General features: G+C 42.6%; 1 protein-coding gene across 13 annotated transcripts in view; it reads left to right on the forward strand.

The window, feature by feature from the left end:
- Positions 1 to 14,955, forward strand: part of pxb (putative Hedgehog signaling attenuator pxb) — a 347,458-nt gene that overhangs the window by 157,413 nt on the left and 175,090 nt on the right. For 2 of the 13 annotated variants that reach the window (XM_089071041.1, XM_089071035.1), the window contains exon 2: positions 7,180 to 7,328. The exons of the other annotated variants lie outside the window; for them this stretch is intronic. The gene's annotated coding sequence lies outside the window, so the exon portion shown is untranslated. The remainder of the gene's footprint in view (positions 1 to 7,179; positions 7,329 to 14,955) is intronic. 13 annotated transcript variants of the gene reach the window in all.

Genomic DNA, 14,955 nt, shown 5'->3' on the forward strand with positions numbered 1-14,955 from the left:
ATTAAGTTGGAGCAATCTGCGCATTTATTGACGTACCGTAAATTCCTTAAAGAGACAAATTGACATTTGAATCTACTTTAATCGTAGACAAAACTGATCGGCTTCAAACTAACATTATTTCGTACGTGTCTTTTTATACCGATCGATCTTTAATCTTAATTTTCTCAAGATTTTTTTAGAATAATTTTTGAAATTAGTTTTAGATTTTTTTTTTTTTTTTAGAATAATTTATTTCCGTGATTTTTTTCTTTAATCAGAAAAACATCTTCGAAAACTATCCAAACTAACACTGTTTCTGGGACAAAAAATCATTTATAATGGCGAAACGATGACGAACGGATCTTTTTGTTCGTGTCGCGTTCACGCAACGGCAAAAGCCGTAAATACGTCGACGACGTCGCGGCGCTGTTTTTCGCCTTGCCCGCCCGCGCATCGACAGCTTCTCGGCGAGGCGTTTTACCGGGACGGGGTGCGCTAGGTGCCATCTAAATATAATGTTGTAAGTCTGCTCTGACTTGACAAGACAGTGACACGGCTGGTGTAGCGACGGTTGAAAGCCGCGCAAGGCTAACGCCTGTCTTGGGCTGACGCCGGGGCTAATGCGTTGTCACGAGTCGCACGTGTGCCGCTTTCCTGTCTCGTCTCGCGCGTGTATTATCCCCTCCCTCCCCTCGTCCCGTTCTCTCCTCTTCTCTCCTTCGCGTTGCCTACGTATCGCGATGAATCCGACGATTAGTCGCTCCAGATACGCGGCGCCCGCTGTCCGGAAATTGGCCGACAACCCGTTTAGATTGGATCGCGCCCAGTTGTGGCTCCGCAAACAAACCGGAAGACGCCGCCTTCCTTTTTCAAGCCGGTCTGCTACGTCTGCGGGAATTTATTTTCGAGGCGCTCTCGCCTAACGCATCGCGACGTAGCGCGCGTCAAAATACTTTTATGAAAAAAAAAAAATTTTAAAAAGAAATCCCGCGAAGAAATTCCGTCACCGATGGTTGTATACAATTAGACGAGAAATATATTGTAAAGAGTGATTTGAGGAAAGTGCCTTTTTGAAAGCTCAGCGATTTTCTGTAACTTCCGATTCCTGTTCCCCGCTATTTAGAGTTAGAAAACTTTGGAAGGAAAGCTCTTCAAATTTTTTTTCCAAAACGATTTTCCAGACGACTTTCACAGAGTTCAGTTTCGTTTCCGTTCCCCGAAGAGTAGAGCGTAAGATTTATTATTTTGATTTACTCCAGAAGCCTGGCGAGCTTCATTAAAATTGTCGGGGAAAGGTTTGCGAATATTCTTTGATAGTATTATAATAAGAAGGCATGTCGATAACCCCCTGCTCGTAACAGTCCTCGTTCGCGTAACGAAGGTACAATGCGGCCGGGGACCCCGTCCTTTCTCCGTGATATCAAGCGGGCGTAACCATGCTCGGGGACAAATTCGAAACTTTCCGGAACTACTTTCTGCATGTTATCGACTTCGAGGAAGCGTAAAGCAGGAAACGCCTTCTTAAGAGCATTTTTCTTACGTAGCGGAAAATGAGTTGAAAACTTATGTGAAGCCGGGGCTATCCCGCGGAGATAATAAAGCGGCGTCCTGGAAACTTGTTCGGGCGGCGTTCTCCCTATCCCCGGCGAATCAGCTCTAAAACCAACAAACGGCGCCCGTGAGCAGCCCGGCAAAACCGCCGGAGCGGTTTAACGAACGAAACTTGCGCGACATACCGGCGACGCGACGTCCATAATTGAAGCCACGTGTACCCGAATGCGTCCCTCCGTCGTGCGACGCACCGGTATTCGGTATTCCCTCCCTCCCATCCCTCCGTTCTTCGTTACTCTCGCCACATTATAATTGAATCGACAAGTGGGGGAGCGGCAATCCCCGGCATTTTTCACGCGACGAAAGAGATTCCTCCCGTAGCGGATCCGAAGGGGTGGGTGATGGTGCCCCGACACATTTTTCACTTCCCTGAAGAAAGACTGTTGGAGAAGCGAACACTTTTACACGCGACGGTGCGTCAATTTTGAGAAAATCCGCAAATTAATTTTTAGCTCGTAATAAGGACGCGGGCTGGGAGAGACGAGGAGGAGGGAGGGAGACGGAGGCATTAGAGTTGCGAAGGGTCGCGCGGAGATTTACGCGTTGCGGACGATATTAATGAACGACAAGATATCCCCGGCGTCATCGTTCGTCACGTCAGCGACTATCGGGACGCGCGCCGCCACGCAACCGGGCGCGTCATCCTCGAATAATTTGTCACGGCACGAGCAATAATTCAGGAACGACCTCTCCCTCCCCCCCCCCCGATCCCTCACACGCGGTTGTTGGCTTAAACCAGCAATAATAGCCGGCCATTTGTCAGCGCGTGGGTCACGCGCGCGAACCTAACTCGCCGGAGGAGAGATCCTTCCGGTCGGAGGTGATCGGAGGCGATGAGAAGCCCAATTCTCTCTGCTCCACTTTCGAAAGTCCGGGAGGAGCGAAGCGGGAGGGAGGGAGGGACGAAAACGGGAAACAGGAAAAGTTGGCCAACTGTAAACTGTCGCGAGAGAGGAAGAAACCCAGACTCGGACTTTCCGCGCTCGGGGAAAGGGAGGACAGTAACGCGAAATTGAATTAACGTCCCGGGCGGCTGCCTTGTTACGCGTCCTTGTACTTGCAATTAAAATGATAACTTGTAATTAAAACGATAACAGCATTCAAGCGTAATCAAAACGTTGCGACCGCTGAAAGCGTGCTTCCCCGGTAAAATTTGTAGAGTCGCGTCGATATTGATTAACTATCTCTACATTTAGTTATTAAATGAATCAATTTGTCTACGTGAGGTATTCTTTTTTTTTTCTCCCGTGATATCCCGTGCATGCGTTTGTCACGTAATATTAATTCCATCCTCCAACTATTTCCAATAAATTAAATTTAATAATTCAGTGACATTAAACGTATTCACAATCGCAAACTATATTTCGATATCTTTGACCTGAATTCGATCGAAGAATTCATAGATGGAAGGAATGTCGGTATCTTTATACATATTACATATAAATTTATAATATGATAATTTATAATAATTTCATTAATACAGTAGTTACGTTAAATCAAAGAAAATTAACATTAAATATATTTATTTCAAAATCGTTGACTTAATTTAATCAAGGAGTCCAAAAAGAACAATAGTATTTTCAACAAACGCATTCGACAATTAATGCAATATAAATTTCTGCTTCGTTTTGAAAGTGGAACATTTTAAAATCTACTTTTCAAAATAAATTTGAATATCCAATCGTATTGATATTAAGCTCACGTATTTCGTAGATTATTTTTACATTGCGGTTTAGAGAAAGCGCAGCGGGAAAACTTAAAGAGAAGTGAATATGCGAGAACGTGCAGGTGAAGCCTCGGATTCGTAGGCTCCAGCTATAGGGCAATAGGCTCCGCTCTAATTCCTTCCTTCTACGATATCGTATCGATGGGGATTTATTTCTGCCTCAATAAGCGGATATATCCCTCTGTACGACTACCGCTGCGGCTGATTTACCGGATGGATTCCGAACATCTGGAGCTCACGAAGAGAAAAGACGCGGGACCGCATTGCGAGGACCTCCATGGAACGGGTCTCCTCTACGTTTGCGATTGGCCGCGTTATTTCCGGGCCATCTCACGCGGGGCTTCCAATCTCGGGTCACGAAACGGAGAACCGGATGAATCGAGTATATGACCGGCGAAAATCGGAGGAGAGCCCTCTCAGAGGGCTCGAGCGAGTAGCTTCTGATTCGCGCTCCGAATCCGTCTCGAGCAAACCCACGTGTTCTTCCGAAGCCGGGCTCCCGTAACTCCTTCGTGACTTCCACCTCCGCATTTTCTCCCTTTTTTTCGCGAATGTCCCATTTCCGGTCATTCGCGTCCAGTTCAAACTCTGCGTCGGTTTTAAAGTTGAATTCTGGTCGAAAATGTAGTGGGATTTCTTTATTTCGAATTTCTATTGTGATTTATTTAATATTTTATTAACTAATGGTTTAAGTCAGTTATTTTTATTATTTGATATTATTTAACTTTATTTTATTACATTAAATTACATTATTATTTCTCTCTTATTTCTTAAATTTAAAAAACATCAAAAAATATTATTTCTAGTCTTTTAATTATTTCCGTGCATTTTAATTTAAATATATTAACATTTCGGATCAATTTTTATTATTACTCTTATTATTATTAGTAATATTTTATTTTATTCTCTTTTGATAATAAATATTCCGAAAAAAGAACTGGCTTCCTTTTAAAGAAAACCGAATAAATTTACTTATTTATATATTTTCTTTAGTTTTAAATGAATTTTAATTTTTCAAAAATAATTTCAAAAATTCTTGCGAATTTCAATTGCGAAACGATCTGATCTTTCATGCATCAGGATTTTGCCATATCTTCGTTTCGATTCTTGCTCATATTCTCGATCATTGACTTTCTTTTCCAGCTTGCTTCTTCCCGATGTTACTATTACTGTTTATTTCGACTGGAACTATAAGCGAGTACCTCCTTCTGCAGTATTTTGTTTCGAAACTTCCTATCAAGTTCGATCCTTTCCGCGAATCCCTTCGAACGAGGGAAACGAGAGCACGCTTCCTCTCTCCCAAGTCGATACCGAACATCATCATCCTCGCTAGAGTTTAGGAGCTCGAATCGCATCGCGAAGAAACGATCTCGCTGACCTGCTCGACCTATTTTCCAGAATGAAGTCCACCGGGAAATCGAGTATTGCCATTGCCAGAGGTTTCGTCGGATCTTCCTCAATCGATGCTACCTTTAATTCTTCCAGCACATATGGAAGAAATGTGCAAAACTACTCTCTTATTTCCGGAAGAAGCTTTTACATGAAACAAGAAGAAAACACCCCACGAGAGAATTTAATCCGTAGCTAGCGAGGAAACGCGCGTTGGGAGATAGGCGTTTCAATCTGAAAGGAGATCCCGAAAACGTGTCGAAAAATGCTGGAAAGCCGTGTAGGAAAATATTGATGAAATCCGACGGAATCCGCGCGTCCTGCCCATGGTGCTACATGGCATATAGCGCGCGGGGTTAAAAAGCATCCGCGAAATTCAGTCGTTCCGTGACGCTGTCGCAACGGTCGAGGCGAGCCCCGGACGGATGGACGGACGAACGGCCGGAGGTAGTTAATCTTTATTACGGGAACAGCTGCATCGCGGCCGCGATTTCGCGCCGCGCAGATGTCAGTTAAGACCCGCGGGGCGCGGTGCCATCGCGTTACCGGCTCGCGGTCGCTTGATAAGGTATGCACATGGAAAAGCGAGCCTCGGGATGCGCAACTTTCGCGCTCGTACATCACCGGACTCCGAGAGCGGCGGCGGCGGCGGCGGCGGCGGCGGCGGCGGCGGCGTGGCCGGGGAAAGAATTTACAAGCCGAAACGCGCGGCCGCATTCTTTACCGCGACCCCACGAAGTTTCGTTTCGTCGCAAATATCACGACGGCGTGCCAGCGCGAGATAAAGTCTGAAGTACGACTTGCGGTCGCGATCCGCGATTGCGAGTCACCGTCGGCTTATTCAGCGACGATACGACGCCCGATAAGCCGCCGCGAGAGAGCGCGAATACCCGCGACGATAATCGCGAATGATAATTGCAATTGCCTCGTTGGCGAGGAAACAACGATTCGTCGACAATTCGTGGACAATCGGTTAAAGTACCGTAATTCAAATAGGATAATTTAAACGTTTTATTTTCGCAGCTTGTTGAATAATCATTTTTGTTTCTTGGTAGTAAGCAGCCGAGTAATTACTGAATTCTTGGAAAGTGTAATGTGTTACTGTGTATGTAATTTATATTTTTCTCGTGAAAAACTACATCGGACGTGTGTGTTCGCGTGAAAAGAATCTCTTTATTATACGATAGAGGTAAGTTATTACATTGAAAATGCGATGCGAATTGAATGCGGAATTGTATATTGGTGATGTTAGTGAAATGCAAAGCGGGTGGGGAGAAGTTCTATTCCATTCGGGGTGAAATCGGGGGGAATTCTGAGAGACAACGGCGAGACATGTACTTGCCTCGCCTTCTGCTCGCTCTCCACCGTCAACCTCGGTGAATGAACAGAACAAATACTCGGAGTAATTTACAGCCGTGTTTGCTTGAAAATTCATGCCGGACCGCGCTCGACGCGACGCGGTATCGCGCCGCGCCGCGGAACAAACGTGCTCGGAGTAATTTATACCCGTTTACTTAAAAATTCCATTAGTCCGACGACGTCCGTCACGTCTGGCATGAAAATCTCACGTCGACGTTTGTTTATTTTGATTAATTAAATTCCGCGGGAGAAAGAGGGGGGGAGGAAGGGCAGGGAGGGAGAGAACGATATCCAACTGATATGATTATCGGCTTGTAAGCAACGTTTTTTTCCATCGACTTCTCGATATGTCTCGAATATCGATAATTCTGACATCTTGATTACCGATAATTAAAAAGCCCGTCCGATAATTAAATCGCCCGAATGTAACTTTCACAACTCGACGAGATTAATATATTCAATTGTGAAAGGATTATCATCAGAACTTGTAATTCACATCACCCTTTGAATCTGTGTTATAAATGCAGCTGCTATCACACTACACGTGTTTAGATAACATTTTTCTCCCTCTTCTTTTCTCGACGACACGCTGAAAAAAGAAGGCGCCAGGAGCGATTATCAAAAACGCGCTCATAATTCGACGAAGAGACATTGCTCGACACGCCATGTAAATTCGCCTCGGGGTGGTGGGTGCATGGGGAAAGAGCGACGGAAAGCGCAAAAAGGGCGCGACTACTAGGAGGGAGAGAAGTGAAAAGGGAAACTTGACGCGCGCGCGCGAGCCTGCGTCACCGTACCGATGCGGACGTGCCTTTTATTACCGCATGCATTTAAATACAAAGAGACCCGGCTCGTCGACGGCGGGCACGCTACTTCTATGGAATTTGTCGGATATTCCTGAGGGAAGCTGCGTGATGCGCGACCGCCCCCTCCTGCATGGGGGATGCACTTTGTGCACATACCCTCGTCCTGTTCGTCGTGCTCGCGCCTTTCACCTTCTTCCTCTCTCCCTTCCTCCCCCTCCCTCTCCGTCTCTCTTTCTCTCTTTTTTGCAAGCGTCATTCCGGACGCGCGACATTTCTCTCTATTCATATCTTTTTTTTTTATTCTTGCAGGTGAGTATCACGGACGAGTCCCAACCGGCGGAGAGGCGGTTCTTTCGTTATTCGCATGCACAAACTCAAAGAAACCCGGACGGCCGCGCGAGTCGCGTCAGCCATGAAGAAAAGCCTCGCCGGGACGATCCACGTCGGCGAAAGCGACAGTGAGTTGAGATTTGCGAGATTAAAAGAATACAAAAAGCGGAATAATCGCGTGCAAGAAGGTTGAGCTAAATTACGGATAGTGGATTGGGCGAAAGTGATTGTTACGTTAAAAAACAGATGTATATTTTTAAGATTATTATCGTTTTTAATCAAAGATTATTGTCCGATATGACAATTTTTTTATTGCACAGAAAAAAAATAGATACTTCTAAGATTATTATCATTTTTAACCAAAAATTATTTTTCTGATATGACGATTTTTTTTTTTTTTTTTTTTTTTCATTGAACAGAGAAAGACGTGAGTAATTACCTTCGATCTGTGCTTTTCACGTGCTTTTATCTTAAATTTATTCGTGTCGCACTCCGGATCCAATAAAGTGTATCCCCCGTATAAACACCAATAAGAGCATCGTATCCTTAACCGTTCCTCGCGACGCTCCAGACGAAGGTAAAGGAATCGTAACGACGTTCGACTTGTACGCTCGTTTCTACCCTCCCCTTATCTCGTTCCGGCAAAAGACGAGAGATAGTCGACCGGAAGACGTGGAAATGGCGAGAAAAGGATCGCGGGAATGGGGCAGCAATTACCGGCGAGTTCTCCTCGAGTTTATATCAGGTGTCAAACCATTAACTCGTCGCAATGCCGCCGCTCACTTCGATTCCTCGCGCGCTCGTACAACCCCGGCCCTTCCTCCTCGTCCGTCGTGAATCGTCAGGAACGGAACTCGGCGAGCTCCACTGAATAAGTAATTCCTAAGCGAGAGAAGGTCAATGAACTGCTAATCGCGGGCAGTATTTCGAAAAGTATCGATTGTCGAATGTCTCACATCACATCATCTCAATTCATAGAATTCCTGTCCCTTGATGAAAATTACTTGAATCGAAGATTTTTGCATTTTCCTAGAAAGAAAATAATAAATTGTTTTATGTGTATAAAGAGCGAAAAAGAAAATGGATTTATAAAATACGGCACGACTGATTATAATACCATCATTTATAATATTTGAGTTTATTTTTTTTTTTTTTTTTTTTTTTTTTATTATTATAAATTCAAAGGTTTCAAATTTATCACTGTCTCGATCGTGGCAAAAGCGAGAGAATCCCGAGCACGACCGGTGAATTCGTGAATATATCTCCAACGACGATAATAGAATCACGTAGTCGTCCCTTGGCGTCTTGGCGTCATTCTCGGGGTAGAGCCCCGCAAGAGTAAATACCGGACTCCGGTACCATGTGGTCGAAGGATGCTGGAACGAGTAATGCGATCTTGCAAGCCTCCTCGTAACGCAGTTAGCATGGCAGGGTCAACTCGCTAGCGGCTCTAATAACTCGCGCCGCTTGTAATATGAGCTGGGCCGCGTACAGTCGCAGGTACATTCGTCGTCTCTTCTTCAGGGGTGGTCAATCTCCTTCGCTAAAATATCATTTTCATTTAAAAAAGCACGCGTATTATTATTTAACAAGATTACAATAAGCAGAAGAATCTTTATTATAATTTTACTATATATTATATTAATATTCTCGCTTGTCTCTTAATCATATAAAAATTATAATAAAAAAATATGTATTGAATAAAATTATTATTCAATATAGCATCTATATATAATATAATTCTAGAAGTAAATATAATTATTTTGATATTCAACTTTTTAAATTTTATTTAAGATTATTTTAATCGGAATATAATTTCTTTAGAGTTTATCGTAAAATATATTCCAAATAATCATTATATTATTTTTGACACAATTCTTAATTGTAATTATATCACCTATTATTTTACTTTAAATAAATAACATTTGGTCACATGTAAACATGTTTACCGATTACAAACATAGATGATAAAGTTGGTTGATCACCCGTGGAGTATTCCGTCCAACTCTCGCATGTTCTCACGTTCTTATCGTCCACACAACATCCGTTGCGTGGTCCACTCATGACAGTTTTGCTGTGAATCTCGGATGCAAATACAGCCACATAAACGCGAATTTTTACATGTTTTTATTTAAATATAACTATTTCAACTTGGTCAATTATTTAACAGTTGACTAGAATCCATTTTTGCAACAAATGAACGAGGAAGATCAAATCTGAAATAATCACATGACATAAAAATAAATTTTCAACATTTTATATCAAATACATTATCTACACGCTATCTTTATAAACCCCAGAAACTTGTGCTAAACGTTCTCATGTTTTGTATACAAAGAACGGTTTTCCGTATATTGAAAATCAATATTCAAAGTAAATCTCCTGCGAAATGTTTATTAAGAAAAGTAGTTGTCGCGGTGCTCGAACTTTGCTCGAAGAAATTCGATCATTGAAATGTGATACCGGCGTCGGCGGCGGTGCGCCCTATACATATCCCGTTTATTAGACCCCGAGTTACTCGGTCGCAGACAGGTAGACTCCTTAATGGAGTACATATGTACGCTATCTACCGCCTCTGTTTCCGTGAAGGAGACGCTCCTCCTGGTCACCGCGACGTCCCGGGCGCGATAGTTCTGAGATACGCTTAAGACTTAATTGAATTCCGACCACCGGTAACTTGGAGTTGCCCAGTCTGCCTCACCGGAATAGGTAGATGGTCGCTCTTACCTAAATCACATCGCCATTTACCGGAAGCGTGGCAAGAAGAGAAACGCGCCCATTCACTTTCTCTCTCTCTCTCTCTCTCTCTCTCTCTCTCTCTCTCTCTCTTTCCCTTCTTCGCGATCGATGAATCAAACGCGTCGTTCTTCTCGCAAAACGAATGGAGATCAATGACGACGTGACCTAAATTTTTTCACCATCGACGCGGCGATTTATTCGCGGCCCTTCCTCTCTCGGCCGCGATAGCTCCCGATGCGGAAATTCGCAGTAACGAATCGGGTAATTGCGCCGCCGGCGTATTTCACTGTGATCGAATCGAATCGAATCGCATCGTGATGTCGACGTGGGGGAGACAATGGCTTAAATTATCCGGCCTGATATTACTGAAAACGCGAGTGATTGATACTTGTGGAAAAAATGTACCGTCGAAATAATCGGAGATATGCCACCGAGGCGTTATCGACGACGAGATTCCGTCGGAATGAGAATCTTCTCGATTCCGACAACAACTCTTAAGTCACCCCTCTTTGGCTTTGGTTCTTTCATTATGCGGATTTCACGAGACTACCTGACGCGCGCGCGTACGTACGTACGTACACACTCCATATCAATCAATCACGCAACTTTAAGATCAGTCCGCTCTAACATCATTACAGTCATCCTTCCGAGTGGTATTAAAAGCTACCCCTCCCCCTCTCCTCCCCACGAGCGAATCGCTCCGTGACGGATGTGCGATTCGAAAAAAGATTTCTTTTCCCGCGCTAACGCTTTCGCGCGCGAAGATCGATCGGCGTGGGTTGTCAGAACGCCAAGTCAATGCTTCTCTTCTCTCTTCCATCGTCTTCCCTCACCCCGGGACGAATCCCTCGTGAATGTAAAGAAGGGTGCGCGTAACGAATGATCCACTAAGAAAATTCTCGCAGCTCCTTCTTCGGGATCCTTTTTTTCGAGATTACCGTTCGACCCGGGGGAGTAAGGATGGGAGGGGAGAGATTCGGTCGATTCGAGGCCTCGTCCGGAACAGGGGAAAGGGTGGATAAGAAACCTTCCTTTTGAAACCTCTCCCTCGACCACCCGTGTGGCTTTCCTTCGTTTCCTTGCCCTCGCCCTCGTGCGACACCTCGCATTCATCGCGGCAATAAATGTTGAAAACAACCCTGATGGCGAGGTGTCAAGCCCTTGGACAGAAGCGCGGGAAGTTTTGCTCATTAGCAACGCGTCGTAAGAAGGCGAGGAGAGGGTGCTTGATGATGCTGCCACTCGCAGAGTTTTCGCATTCTGACGGACGTGAGCGAACCGCGTCTGAGAATAAATCTAGATTCATCTTATTAATTAGAGATAAAGAAGATAAAAGTTTATACTTCCAAAAATCTAAATACGAAAAGATATATATATTAAAAGATATATGTGATAAACAAATTTACGATTGCAATATTATATATATTGTATCTTCTTTTATATCTTATATCTTATTTATAAATTAATAATTATTAATTATTTATTAAATATCTATAAAAACAAAGTGTCAAAAACAGGATTAAAAGCAGAAATAATATAATCTTTTTGTGTCTAATAATTAGCTCTGAAATAACAATATATAATATTCTTATTTTCATATATGTGAAAAAGAAGAAGAAAAAATATTTATTTTATTTTCTAAAATACAATTACATAAAATGATTTTATGTATGTAAATGATTTTATGGGTATAATAATTGTTATAAAATTATTAGGATTGGGAAGTAAAATTTGATTAAATTTATGTATTATTCATAACAAAGCGATGAACTTTTTATAAAATTTAAACTTAAAATATCTTGGAATAGTTTTAAGAAAAAAACGATTAAAGTTTTATTTTTAAAACTAGCGAAAGAATGTGTAACGAATCATTACTAATGATGAGAGCGATGAGTCAGCAAAGTACAATAAAGAGGTTGTCTCCCTGTTGGCGTCCCAAACTCACAACCAACCCTTCGGTATACGGCTTGATATATCAATTGACTATCGATGAGTCAAGGTTGTCGACGGGAAAATTTATTTCCACGAAAGTACCTAGCTATCTGAAAATTTACCATCTACAAGCGATTCGCGTAAATCCTGAATGTTACTAAATCAGACCTCATCTGATATATCATTAATTTCTCCGTTTTGATTGTATTTTTTATACAATCGTAACGAAATTGTTTAAAAGAGATCGTGTGAAATGATATGAAAATATATAACATATTTTATGAAGCTGCATAGCATTCATTAGCATTAGTTTATTACTTATTAATTATACGAATTAATATAAGCTAAAAATTTAACTATATCACGCTTATAATTGTTTTGATTGTCGTATTTTATCTTTTATGTTTCGCCGTGATTTATTTTTTATACACTCTTGTAATCTAGTTATTCCATTAGAATTCATTTTCTAGCAATTAATACAAGACAATGAGTAATCAACATTTTAAAGGAAAATGCAGGACGAGCAAATTGTCCTATTTGTAGAACAATAAGCATTCGTCATTAACTATTATAAATTACTACTAAATTACTGTTTATTCTGCGTGTTCATTTTTACGCGTACACGCACACGTAGATACACGCAATAGTGTCATCTGCCCAACTCGAGGAAGAACATCAGGTACCAGTCACCTGCTTTTCTTCCACCTTCTTCCTAACGACGTTCCGTGAAAGAATAATACAAATCCCACGGGATGCTTCGGGGTTTACGAGCAACCACCCTCGATCACCCGCACACCTCTCTTGTTCTTCTTCCCGGGTTTTTCCCCGCTTCTTCTTACCGACAACCGAGAATTCGTTCTTCTTTCCTTTCTGAACGTGGCCAACCGAGACCTGGTTATGTTTTTATCCCCTCTCCCCTCTCGCCAGCGAACTCGGAGATGGCGACGGGTGGTAAAAACTGACTTGGATATCCTTATCGCGATGACATCCTCATTCTCCTCATCGTCGTCGTCGTCGTCCTCGTCGTTCTCGTCGTCCTCGTCGTCCTCCTCGTCGTTGTCGTCGTCGTCGTCCTCCTCGTCATTGTCGTCGTCGTCGTCATCCTCCTCGTCGTTGCCGTCGTCCTCCTCGTCGTTGTCGTCGTCGTCGCGTCCTGGAAAAGCACTATCCTAAGCACGCTATAAAGTCCGCATGCCGCGATGTCGGCTAATCACCGTCGGCCTGCAAGAAGCCCGTGGGATAACGCCGTAATAACGCGATTCGCCGCGACTTTATTGCCAGAACAGACGCGAGAATTTATAACGAACTTCTTATTCCCCAAGCAATCGCCAGACAAAAGTCGAGGAGCGCGCTTTTCTCAGAGAATCCCATCGCCGATGAAAATTTTCCGCCGTCTCCCATCAAGGAGATTGGAGAGAGGATAATTATAAAATGTAACTTTAATAATCATAATAACATACATGTATAATTTATTACACACATACATTACATTACATTACATATCTCGAGAAAAATATTGCGGTTAAAATAAAAATATGAATAATCGAAGAAAATAACGAGAAACTCTCTCTCTTTCTCTCTCTCTCTCTCTCTCTCTCTCTCTCTCTCTCTTTCTCAAAATTTTATAAATGAATTAATTATAAAATTATTTTAATTTGTCAAGTTTGTCGAGTTTAGGACTAAACCTAATATGCCTAATGTCAGCAATTTCCGTTACGTCTTCGGACGAGCGGCAATAGATGAAAGGTGACGGGACAGGGTGCGTTTTTATCGTGATATCCATCTCTGTGATCTCCATCGACCTTACAAGCGACGAAATGAGTTTCGGTGAGCTGTAAAGGCTCGCGATAGCAAACGAGGCTAATCTCGAGCAGAGGCGCGTTTACACGCGCGCGGGATGAGAGCGGAATAGGACACGGCAGCTGTTTCATCGAGAACGTTCGTTACACGATCTCTCGTCGTAGAACAGAAGGGCCTGTCACACGTTTTATGACGCGTTCGCAACGACGAGGACAGGATGCGACGCTAATTATCGTCCCTGTGCCTTCTGGCATGCTAGCAAATAAACATCCATTATGGTCCAAAGTGGAACGAATGTTCCGTTAGGGCTTTACGATTCTCGCTTGCGATAAACGTACGAAGCAATCGTCCAGGCGGGTTGTCGATGAAAGCGTCCAGGTATTGGATGTGTCAAAGCTAATATCTCCCGGAGGAAATCGAATCGAAATGAAGAAAGTTTAAGTGCTAAAGCTGATATACGCTTGATTCAGCTATTAACCATGTCAATTTCTATTCTAGAAATTAATTTCCTTTATCGGCGGAAAATGTTCTTTTACGGTTTTAAGAATTTTATTTGAAGAAAAAGATATATATTTTTTGTTAATAACGAGCTTATGAGATATCATAAGTCGTGGTATTTTATAAATCTTCTATAAAATAATAATCGATAATATTATAATAAATAATGAAATTTTATTTATTTAAAAAAATATAACTGTCATTAGAATATAAATTGTATCTATAAGAAAGGAATAATTTAAATCTTTCTACAATAGAAAAATCCACTTGTATCACATTGTATTTTCAAACAAATTGAAAGGTTTATATTTTGAGAAAAACACTCTGCATTCGTCAATCGCTATCATCGTCTTCTCTTCACGCAAAATTGTTACTAGTGACGATACCCTTAGCGCGATTTCTAAATCGGTATTGCTCTAAAATCCGCTGCAGAGTAGCCAGATGGAGATCGGTCGTTCGCGAAAGAGGTTGAGATGCAAGCTCGGTAAGTGAGAGGTATCTAGAAATGGAATAGAAGGAGAAGGATTATCCGAGCGAGAGTTCCACGCTTGAGGAGTCCCGCGGGACGTCCAGTCCGGGATATCCGAACCCGAGAGACAGGCCGTGGAGAGGAAGGAGAGAATAAGATTCCGCGACACCGTCCAAGAAAGCGACGACACTTCGGACTGCTCGAGAGGAACTAGTTTAGGATTCGCTGGCACGAACATTCCTGGAAATACCTGGAAGAAGACAGATAGGTAGAGAGAGAAGGATGCGGGAAAAATAGAAAAAGAATGGCTGATAGAT

This window comes from Pogonomyrmex barbatus, unplaced genomic scaffold (genome assembly GCF_055798465.1).
Source record: "Pogonomyrmex barbatus isolate J1 unplaced genomic scaffold, ASM5579846v1 scaffold11, whole genome shotgun sequence".
Classification (NCBI taxonomy): domain Eukaryota; kingdom Metazoa; phylum Arthropoda; class Insecta; order Hymenoptera; family Formicidae; genus Pogonomyrmex; species Pogonomyrmex barbatus.